Source organism: Engraulis encrasicolus, chromosome 2 (assembly GCF_034702125.1).
Source record: "Engraulis encrasicolus isolate BLACKSEA-1 chromosome 2, IST_EnEncr_1.0, whole genome shotgun sequence".
In the NCBI taxonomy this organism is placed as follows: Eukaryota; Metazoa; Chordata; class Actinopteri; order Clupeiformes; family Engraulidae; genus Engraulis; species Engraulis encrasicolus.
This window is the reverse complement of record NC_085858.1, coordinates 1333906-1344262: the sequence shown is the minus strand read 5'-3', so window position 1 is coordinate 1344262 and position 10357 is coordinate 1333906. Positions and strand designations below refer to the sequence as shown.

The 10357-nt window shown below is 44.1% G+C and overlaps 1 long non-coding RNA gene across 1 annotated transcript; it reads left to right on the top strand.

Moving 5' to 3' along the window:
* Window positions 1-8276: 8276 nt before the first annotated feature.
* Window positions 8277-10015, top strand: LOC134459847 (uncharacterized). Its single transcript, XR_010036887.1, has 3 exons — window positions 8277-9420; window positions 9498-9558; window positions 9667-10015. It is a non-coding gene; the product is annotated as an uncharacterized LOC134459847 (long non-coding RNA).
* Window positions 10016-10357: the final 342 nt, after the last annotated feature.

Here is a 10357-nt window from a genome sequence, read left to right as displayed (position 1 = left end):
AATCAGAGATGCATCCTGTTTATGTTGTGTGTTATTTTGAGAGGATGGTTAAGCAGGGTGTATGCAGGGTTTTAAAAAGTATTAAAAGGTGATAAATTAAAAAGTCAAAATGTAATGGCCTTAAAAGTAGTAAATTTGCTCAAAAAGTATTATTTTTTGAAAAACTAGGTATTATTTTTTTGAGTTGCACCATTTTGATAAAAAAAATCTTTCTTTATTCACCGTTTATCACAGTTTTTCCATACACCAGTGATTCGCCCAACAGAAGCCACCTGACCTAGTTCATAGCAGAGTCGTGCCATAGAAAGCAGACTTTTGAACAGCACACTGGAATCGCGCTGCTCCCCTTCGGACGTCTTTTTGCAAAACACAAAAGTGTAATGTAGTGTTTAGAAGGTAGAAATTACAAAAGATGTCTTGTTAATACTGGAATTGGAATGTCGTGATGGTTGTAAAAAAGATTTAAAGGTTGTGAAAAAGGGTATTAAATGGTAGTAAATTTGACTTCAACATTGCTGTATATACCCTGTTAAGGAATGATGGCAGCTGCCTGGTTACAGTACATTGATCCCCTTAGTAGCACCATGTCTAAAAATGCTGAGAAAAATCAGCATGTAAGCAAATATTAACGAATCTGCACCAAAATGCGTGTTTCAAATGTCTACTCTCTAACAGTCTGAATAACACATTCAAATATGACATGACCAACTGTTATGAGCCCGGAGCGACAGTTTTCAAACTCACCCTTGGTGGCTTCTGCTGTTAGGCCAATGACATTGTGACAAAACACAAGTGAACACTGCACACAATGACATTGCATTCACCACACTGCTGTTTCACAGAAGATATTGATATTTTTTAAGATTACAAGTATCCTTTGTCCAAGTCCCACCACCCTTGCATTACAGTTGCTTGGATTCGCGTTGTCAAAAACTGTCAGACCTCTTGCGCTATGATGATTGGTCAATCAACACTCTAGGCCGGGCCTTTGCCAGAGGTCAATTCTATATGTGTTCATGCAGTTTTGATGCCCTCCATGATTGTCTACAATATAATGTAAATAGCTGTGTGTGTCCAAGCTTTTGGCCTATAATCTTAGTTGTTAATATATTATTGTTTGTATGTGTCCCCACCCCAGGCCATTGACACCAGAGCTGGAATTATCCTCCTGCCAAGACTATTCCAGGAGAAGGCCGAGAACCTGATTTTATGGGAGAGGTAAACACGAGCTGAATATTTAACATTTGTCAAATGATTTTAGTTTGGTTTAATTGTATGAATTGCATTTGATTTAATTGCATCATTTTTCATTTACAATCTGTGATGTAGGGCAAGCCAAACACCCCTTACCCAACTATCAGCATGAAGGCACAGGACTGGAGAGCTACGATTGCCGGGAATGCTGAAAGTGTTGTTGTAGTTGACAGGCTTCGAGTGTGTTCCCTGATTGGTGTTGAAGAGGCATTCATCGCGACATTCTGTATGTATTTTGTTTACAACATGGACCAACAGAACCGTTACACAAATGGATTAAGCACATTGGACTTTTACATGCCCATGAACCTGATTTCAGCATCACATGTGGACTGAAACTGTGAATCGTCTTTTTCAAAGTACCATTCCTTCAGCGTGTTTACAGGCAACACACAAGCAGCCTTTTCCTTTATTTTCAGAATTCATGCTGCCCATTCACTAAAGTCACCTTTTTCATGAATACTTACCACCAGCATCAAATTCTAAGTATTCATTATATCTGGAAAAATTGCACTTTTCATACATGAAGAGGGGGATCTTCTCCATGGTCCGCCATTTTGAATTTCCAGAAATAGCAATTTTTAGCTGCAAAAATGACTCTACTTGGACCATACTGGAAACTATTTGTTTATTACTTTGTAAACTTCCATGTAAAGATCAAATTTGGCAAAAGGCAGCCCAGTTTCAATGAGCAGCATAGTTGCAGTACCTTTTTTGACCATTTCCTGCACAGTGTCCCTTTAAGCCAAGGAGATGAATTAGATGAGTAAACAGAAATTTCCAAAAAGTTACATTGTCTTTATGTAGTAGGCATCAATTCATAGCCTGGTTCTCACCAAACATTGCCTGTGTAGCTCCGGATCCCCCTTGTGGAGCTGGTACACTGCGGTTAACATGCTGGTTTCGAGTTAGAAAACAAATAGAGCATTTATTGCTTCAATATCATGACCACTTGCATTGAGGAGTCACAGGACAGATTATAGACTAGATTGACTCTGTTTAGAGACAAACAGAGAACATTTTTGAAGAAATGTGTCGGTTGAGAGGCTGATATTGAAGCAATAAATGCTCTGTTTATTTTCTGACTCGATACCAGCATGGTAGTGGCAGTGTACCAGACGGTAGTGTGGGTAGCTCTGATCCACTAGGTGGCTCTGGAGCTATACACACATACCGTCCGGTGAGAACCAGGCTAATCAATTCAACCTAATGTGTGAATTTAAGAGGTCATACAGGAAAAGTGTAAATATACCATTTTTAGCACTTCCATTAGATTCACAAAAAACTTTAAAGGGACATGATGTATTTCAATATGTCTTTTGAGGATGAAGTACTTCTGTGCGTCTCAAAATTGAATGTAAATAATGTAAAATATGATCTTGAAGATGTTCATGACTGAGGATGCAAAATCCTTCTGCATAGCACCGAACATGTATGTATCTATGTACATTGTACATTAAGTATGTATTTCAACTTGCAAAACAATGGGATTTCCTCAGCATATTTCACACCTTAACCCATTGTGTCCTGGAGACACATACACAGGTTTTTCATGATTTTGAGATTTTAGCTGCTTTATTAAATATGTGGGTATGGTAGAGCTGAATGAACACATTGCAATGCAAGGGGAGGGTCTTGGCTTTCAAATGTAACTCATTTCATGTTTGTATGTGCTTCGGAGGCTGAGATATTTAGGATTTAATAGGAAGAGGGCATCCTTTCCCAAAAAGCGCTGAGGACAAAATGGGTTAAGCATCAATATTTCAAGGAACTTGTGAAAGTTAACAGAAATTTCTGAAATGTTACATTGCCTTTATTCTGTAGACATCAGTTCAAGCGGTGCTTTGGTTTTCAAACTGTGTGAATTTTAGAGGTCATATACAGTAAAAATGCACCATTTTCAGCACTTCAATTGGATTCGCAAAACACTTTGAAGAAGCCACAAATCTTCTCACATAACACCCAACATGTATCTACATTAACATCTTCAAGACCATATTGAACATTATTTACAGTCATTAAGTTTGAAGAAAAACGTATGGCTTGAATTGATATCTACTATATAAAGACAATGTAACATTTTGGAAGTTTCTGTTAGCTCTTCGAACTCATGTTTTGGGCTAATTTATGTAAAATTGGACCTCAATTGGGCATTGTTAAGCCCAGGAGATGAATTAGATTTCCATCCCGTGGATGTCTATTCTACGTATCAATGATTGTATGTTGCTATGAAATATTTTGTACTAGTTTCCTATGGATTTTTTTTTTCTATGATCACTTTTTTAACATTTCCATTTGGTGATTGATAATATCTATTTTATTGATGGTTGTCTGCATGTTGCTATGAAGCACTTGTTTCATAAGTTGTATGTTGCTGTGAAATATTTTGTGCTCTTTGTTTTGAAATGTGATTTTTTTTTCTATCATCACTTTTTAAAACATTTCCTTTGGTGATATTTTGCTTAATAAATGATTGTGCAGAGATTGTATACCTGTTGACTTGTGCATTTATCTCAGCAATACTACCTGTACCTCAGAAAAATGGAAGTACCATTGCGTACCCAAGTTGGTACAAATGCTTGTCGCACCGGCGGTACCCTCTTGAAGAACAATTCTGTACCTTCCTTTTCAAGTACACTTTTGTACCCTATTAATTTGTACCATTTAAGTACACTTCTGTACCTTAAAAGGACAGAAAAGTACCTCTTAAGGGTGCCACATGGTTATGGTGGTTTAAGGTACATTTCTGTCACAATGGGTACACAAATGTACCTTAAAAGGTACAAATGAATGGAGTACAAAACTGTACTTGCATATGCAGGTACAGAATTGTTCTTCAAGATGGTACTGCCGGTGCGACAAGCATTTGTACCGACTTAGGTACACAATGGTACCTTTATTTTTCTGTGTGTACATGATCGCATTTTCGACAATCGTTGATATGGACTTCCCCTGTACAACGTGCACGAGCGCAACGCCAGCTTTGATGAGCGCGGCTGAAGTGAAACTAGCCAAGGCGCAGCTGATCTTAAGTGGTGGAACAGTGTCAGAAGCTGCAGTTAGTTGAAACTCGGCTTTTGCGCATAAGCACCGCTGAATTCAGCGCCAATGATGGAATGGTCCCCAGGTAGGTGCTGAGGTGAACGAGACTCCCTGACACACCCTCACCTCACACTCAGGGGTCTGGGGGTGGGGTTCAGATGCGTTGAGAGGAGAGAAGCTCTTCCAAATTCCGCACTAACTGCTCTCAGTATGTGGGTACTCTGTTGCCTACATGTGGGGCGACTGCACTAACTGCTCTGAGCTAGTCAGTCCCTCCAGGAATTCGCAATGTTGCGATTCACAACCTCAGTGAATTCAAGCGAATTCTGCACAATGTCGCAACTTAAATCAATCCCTGCGATTTCCGCAGCTTTCGTATCTTTTTGGCCACTGTCCTGTCATTTAAGTTACAAAATAGCTTAGGCCTAGTTATTCTATTTTGCACACATAGCCTAAATAAAAGCAGCGATGGAGTATGTGAGGAGCAACTTGACGATGCGGGAAGTGAGACAGATTCGGACGAGGACTATTTCGATGAGGAGGAAAAGCAAATGGTCTTAGAGCCAGAGAGGAAACTAAATGCGGAGGAGGAGAGAGAACAGAGAGCAGATGGAGAAGGAGCGCAAAATAAGTGAGGAGAAAGTCAAGGCAAAGAAGCTTGACGTCATTGAGGAGGCAAAGGATCAGAAAGATGCAAGGGGGGCATGTGTGGCGCTCCCTTCTGGGCTCTGGCTACACCACCCCTTATGCTACCACAAAGAGGCGAAGACAGAGATCGCAGGGAGAAAGCCAGAGACCAGGCACTTTGCACAGAGAAAGCAAGAGACAACAAGGCCCTTTGCAAGGAGAAAGCCAAGACAAGCAAGTTTGATGTCATTGACGAAGCAAAGGATCAGGGAGAGGCAAGAGGAAAAATAGGCATGAGTGGCTCCCCCCCTCTGGGCACAGACGATGTTACCAAAAAGAGGCGAGGACAGAGATCGAAGGAAGAAAGAGAGAGACAAGGGCATAGGTGTGCACAGATAGAGATGAGGTGGTGCTGAAGCACCTGTCCCTTTGCCCTACTGGACAAAAAAGCCCTTTTTAAAAGTTCTTTTTTGAAAGTTTTTTGTCACACTGTACCGTGGTCCATGTTTACGTGATGATCTACAAATGCTTCACGATCAACAACAATGCCAGGAGAAAGCCAAAGCAAGGAAGCTTGATATAATTGAGGAATCAAAGGCTCAGGAGAAGGCAGGACAAAGAGACATGTGTGGCGCCCCCCTCTGGACAGGCTATGCAAAGAGGCGAGGAAAGAGATTGAAGGGAGAAAGCCAGAGACCAGGGGCCTCATGTACAAAGAAGTGCGTGGATTTCCTACCAAGAAAGTGCGGACGCGAAAATCTTGGAAGTTACTTACGGACAAAAAAATCCGGATGTATCAATAAGTGCGTAACCAGGTTTTGACGTGAAATCTTGCGCACATGCACGAGCACACACGGGCCCAAGTCTCCGCCTTGCCTCCTCCCTTAAATATTCTATATGAATATTCTAATTAGTATGAACAGACCCATTCATGTGCATTCATTGGTTGATAGAATTGGAAAGGGAACGCGGGAAGGGGAACGCGGGAAATATAGCCTATTTCATGCGAGGTGAAGGCGCTGTTTCAGAGGTAGACAATTTAAAAGGAAAAAGGCTGCGCGCCTTACAAAATTACTTTGGCGTGTATAAAATCAGGCATCGGTAGCCTAATACTTAATGTGAGGACTGCAGAAAAATCTGTCATGTTATACTGCAGTACAATGGTTTCCCAACAATTAATATTTACAAGACATTACATCAAAACACATTGCGATGAGGCAGTCGCCAAGGCTTCAGAGAAATAAACATTTATGTCGGGTATAAATAGACCTATGAAAGATGACACATGTAGGCTACGCCACATGTAGGCCTATGAATAACTTGCAGCCAATACTCAGTTAGCCTATAAAATCACCTGTTAATGGATGGACTAATTTTACAGTAGGCCTAGTGTTATTAAAAGAGAAAGACAAGCACTGCGGTGAGGAGGTTCCCAACAAATGCGAGAAGACACGCAGATCCAGAAAATATTCAATGTTTAATAGCTGCCAAATACTTGAAATAATACTGCTGATGGGCATCCAATTTCGTTGTAATTCCAGGATAGTTCCATGAGTCCGTTTCATTTTAACCAGCTGCCTCAACAATAATATGATTGAGGTGGTTTTCTTCATTTTTTAAATCACGCGCCTCAACATTAAAATCCACGTTTAACTGGCTGCATCTCTGCAATATTTCCGACCGCGTACAACACATGTAGTTGCGCTGCATGCCTCTGAGTGCCGCCAAAAAGACGCAATGCACCACTTACGACAACTTCCACGCTTACGGAAACTTCCACAGCAGCCCTGAAATTCGCGTGGAGATCCGCAGTTTTCCACGTCTAGTCTGTTTTAGTACATCTGACCGTGACCGTGGAAAACAACTTAAGTAGCTTTTTTGTCCGTAAGTGAGCTTCGTACATGAGGCCCCAGGCCATTTGCATGGAGAAACGCTGCAGCAAGGAAATGGTCACGGTAACAAATGAGACCTCAAGGAAGACCTAAGAAAAGGAGGAAGACATAAGACGTAAGAAAAGCTCTGGAGAAAGATCAGGGACCTCATTTATCAAGCGTTCTTAGGCACAGATCTGTGCGTAAAGCTTATGTGCAATCATTCCTGAGCAAAGAGTGGGATTTATGCGTTTCGCGATGCAAATTACCCCACATACGCGCGTGCACAGTGATTTGGAAGGTGTGGGATTTATCATGCAGAGGTGTGCGTAGGAGCAGCCAACGCACGTTTGATAAATCCCGATTTTTCTGTACTTGCGTACATTCTAAATTTCACTCGTAAGACACAATTTAGAAGACATTCTACGAACCGATGATAAATGAGGCCCCAGATCCAAAAAGCGGCAATGGAGTACGTGTGGAGGAGGTCGGAGCAACTTGAGGATACGGGAAGTGGGGCAGATTCGGACGAGGACTATTTTGATAAGGCGGAGAAAGAGAGAAAACAAAGAGATTAGGAGGAGAGAAAAATTATGCAAGACAAAGCCAAGATGAGGATGCTTGACATGGCCGAAGAACTCAAGGAGCAAAAAGCGTTCATGGCAATGGAAGGTGAACACAGCCGTGTGGAAAGAGCAGAGAGAGAGGCTGAAAGACAATTAGGCTGTGATGAAAAATGACAAGGTTTAGGGGTCTTACACACCAAGGCGGTAAAGCGTCGCGGAGCGGCCGCGTTTTTTACCGGCGTCCGTGAAAATACATTGAAACCTATCTGTCCTTACACACCAACCGGCGGTAGTCGGGCGTCAGCGGCGCGGGAGCCGGCTCCGCGCCGCATTTGGAAAATAGAACTCGAGCGTATTTTTCACGCCGGCGACCGGCGGTGTCTCATTCAAATGAATGGCAAAGTAGCATGCTAGTGTAACAGGGCGCACTGCCTGTCCAGTAAGGTGTGTCCCTCAGCAGTTCCCATACCCCAATGACGTCACGGGACTCAGGTAGCCGCTCAGTGGCTAATCCGTAATTGGTGGCTATGCCATTGTTTTTATAAAATCAGATGAATTAGACCGGCTCATTGGAGCCTTCCCGGTGTGCCGGTATTCGAGTGACAAACATATTTTTATACTGAAAATAATAATAAAGATTTGAATTATAAATTGTCACCACTGTCTCTGCCTCCATTGTGCACGAACCTGTGTTTGCCTGGTAATCTATTGTGCGGGTACATTGTGTGTTGGTCCAGGGTATCTGTAACTACCCCTAATTCATTTCCTCCGGGGGCTCCCCCCCCGGGGGTGGCGTAGTCGAACTACTTCCTGTAACGGTCTCGCCCACTACATTTTGGCCTATAGTCGGCAGAGATAGATGTATCAAAGAGACGTGTCCTTTTTTTTTTAGCTTTGAGTTTATTTTGATTTTTTTGAAAGGCTGGTTGTAATTAGGGGCAAAACAGCGGTGGGCACGGCGGGGGGCCCCAATCTCCACAACGACCCACCGTCGTGGGGTGCCTGTGCCTGTGAGTGGTGTCCGTCCCCGCTGAAGATGGAGGAAGACTGGGAGGGACTGTTGGAGCTGAAGGACATGGCAAGGAGGCAGGGGGAACAGATCCGTCTCCTGTCGCAGTGGGTGGAGCTGCTGCAGCGGCCTCAAGCAGGGTCGCCTGGGAGCCCCAAGGTGTGTTGGCGGTGCCGGCAGCCCGGCCACCTGGCCAGGAACTGTGATGGGCAACGAGTCCCTGCTTCGCCGCGGCCCTCGCCGGTAGCCCAATCGGGGCGCAATGGGAGGCCCTCCCCTCGTCGGCCAGCAGGAGGTCTGCCGTCCCCTGGACTGAGTAGTGGCCGTGCCAGCGGAGCGCTGCCGAACTCAAGGGACATGTCCATGCCTCTCCAACCTCCAACCTGGGTCCTCTTACACTGTGTGTGTGTATGCTTGTGTGTGTGTATGATGATGCTGTTCAATTTTCTTGGTGCATTGTAGGGTGTGTGTGCGATGGGGTGACTGTGTGCCTGTCTACCTGTAGGTGCGCGACTGCCCGTGCGCACGATTGTGGGGGAGCATGCCTGCCTGCCTGCCTGACTGGAGGGTGCTAGTGTGTGAGTGTGCCTGCTTATTGTAGTATGTGCATGATTGTGTAAGTCTGCCTGCCTGTGTGCATAGGCCTACTGTGACCTGAATCCTGGCGGTGGAAAGCTAGCCCATCGTCGGGGCGACGATGCCACGCCTGTACAAATGCCTGCTTGCTTGCTTGACTGCGTGTGCGTGCCTGATGGTGAGTTTGCCTGCGGGTACACCGGTGCTGGGATCGTGTATCGTCGGGACGACGATCCAAAAAGCAGGGGAAAAATGTAACAGGGCGCACTGCCTGTCCAGTAAGGTGTGTCCCTCAGCAGTTCCCATACCCCAATGACGTCACGGGACTCAGGTAGCCGCTCAGTGGCTAATCCGTAATTGGTGGCTATGCCATTGTTTTTATAAAATCAGATGAATTAGACCGGCTCATTGGAGCCTTCCCGGTGTGCCGGTATTCGCTGATGATGCCCGGTGCCTTTGCTACGGGTGCAGCAAGGTATGTGTGATCACAGTTTTGTCTAGATGACTGCAACCAGCTAGAGCTGTGTATTTAAACATACTGTTCATTCTCAGGAGCCAGAGTTCCCGTGGCGTCTAACCCCAGTGGCTTCCCCTCCCTCTCAGTGTTGTTGAGGTGAGCTTGTAAAGATCCTTTGTCCTATGCATAGCTCATGTTAAACATTTGTCAACTATTTGTATGTAACATGTACTGATCTCTGTGTGTATGTTCACCTAATTCCAGACACCTCAGAGTACGTCGAGGGTCTGTCTCTGTGGGCAGACTGCTTGCGGCAGCTGCTCACCGCTGTTTTGCCCTTACGAAATTGTTTAGCCTTTCTGTTTTGTTTGTTTCTTTAATTTTCTTTCGCCTGTCCGCCGCTTTAGCTTGTCACTTTGTCATTGTACGGGGTTTGGCTGTCGCAGTTCTAGGCCTATGTACGCTAGTCGGGCCGGGCCATACAGTAGACTAGTAGTTTTGAGTGTGATTATACGGATTTATTCTGTGTGTAGTGGATATCCACACTTATTGTCATTTAATCACTTACATAGCGTAGTGAGCCTATGCGCGTGTGTGTGACTGGCGTTTACCATAGGCCCCTTGGTTTTGTGCACGAGTGGTGAACTTAATTTATTCTCAACTAGTAAGCCTGCCCGGCTGGCCTAGCTCGGTGAACCCCTTTTATCCTGGGGCAGCCAACCCCGTTCTAATGTGCATTACTGTTTTTATCTCAGCGGCGCAGGGTTTTAATTGACTACAATTATATTAATAAAGAAAACATTGTTATTCCTTTTAACAAAGGTACGTCTCTTGTCCATTCTATCCGAACCTGTGGTGCCTTATTGGTTGAAATCAAAATATATTCTGGGGTGGCAGTCCCCCAGTGGCGTAGTCGTGCAATTACAACTATCAGTCTGATGGTTATTATTTTAGG